Raw genomic sequence first — 1357 nt, 5'->3', positions numbered from 1 at the left:
CACAGAGGGTGATGTGGAAATGGAATGAGCTGCCAGAGAAGAGTGGTAGATCCATGTACAGCTCCAACATTTGAAACTCATTTGGACAAACATATGAATGGGAAACTTTAGAGGCATATGGGCCAAATGAAAGCAGATGGGGCTCGTATAGTTTGGAAAACCTGGCCAGCATGGACATTGAGGAAAGCTTCACGCAGAGTCAGTGTGGTTTCGTGAAAGGGAAGTTATATCTTGCCCTGTAAGATCATGCAAACTTTTTCTGGAGATGCCTGAAAATGTAACAAGCGGATTTGATATGGGGGAATCTGATGGACAAGAGGCTTTCCAGAGATTTTCCACAGGTATGACCAAAATAAAAGATCTTACTCAAGCCAGAAGCTCGTAGGATGACGAATAATGTATTAACATGCAATGGTGATTGGTTAACGCATCGAAATCGGAGAGTCAGATTAAATGGATCTTTATGATAAATGTGAATCTGCTGGAATACCACACATATCAGTCCGATGGCATCAGTTATTGACAATCTATACTGACAGCCTGAAGGAGGGAGCTGAGTGCAATATGCATCCGAGTTTGTGGATGACACTGAGAATCAAAAGGCAGGCTGTTATTTAACGGAGAGACTTCCAGAAAAGGAGCAGTACAAAGAGATTGGAGTCTTCCTGTGTATGAAACATAACGTTAGCATGCTGATGCAGCAAGTAACTAGGTTGGGACATTAGGTGGCTTCCTGGGATATAAAAGGTTGAGTTATTGAGAACTCTATAATAGTGGATGCGATTATTCATTGGGGTTAATGAATGGTGAGTGATACTGCTGAAATATCAATCACTAGAAAGGGCTTGAGAAGGCAGATATTGAGAAGTTGTTTCCATTCCTGGGCAGAGTGTCACACTCGAGAATTTAGGTACGAAAAAGAAGTATCGATTTCAATCTGAGATGGCAAGTGGTGTCTTCTCTCAGAATTTAGTAATGTCTGGAATTCCCTAACCCAGAGAGGTGTGGAGGGAACACAGGAGTCGGCAAGAAAGTGGAGTTGAGCCCTGGAGTAGATTCAGCCATGTTCTTATCTAAATGACAGGCGATAGCGTGAGGGCCGAATGGCCTACTCTGTTCCTATTTATTAATTTCACATGTTATGAATTTGGAAAGTAAACTGGGTATTTTCCTGAAGTTGTGTTAGTACATTGTTGCACTCAGGGAGAGCAGATGATTTGTTTGAGTTAACCCCAGGTGGGGTATGGGGGCTGTATTCCAGCGAATCTGGGGTCTGTAACATGACCAACATCTGGAGCAGATGGTACAGAGAGGGGAAGCCTGGGAAGAGGGATTTGGGGTGGGTGTCGGTTCCTGA

Source organism: Hemiscyllium ocellatum, unplaced genomic scaffold (genome assembly GCF_020745735.1).
Source record: "Hemiscyllium ocellatum isolate sHemOce1 unplaced genomic scaffold, sHemOce1.pat.X.cur. scaffold_257_pat_ctg1, whole genome shotgun sequence".
In the NCBI taxonomy this organism is placed as follows: domain Eukaryota; kingdom Metazoa; phylum Chordata; class Chondrichthyes; order Orectolobiformes; family Hemiscylliidae; genus Hemiscyllium; species Hemiscyllium ocellatum.
Note: the sequence above shows the minus strand (reverse complement) of the source record.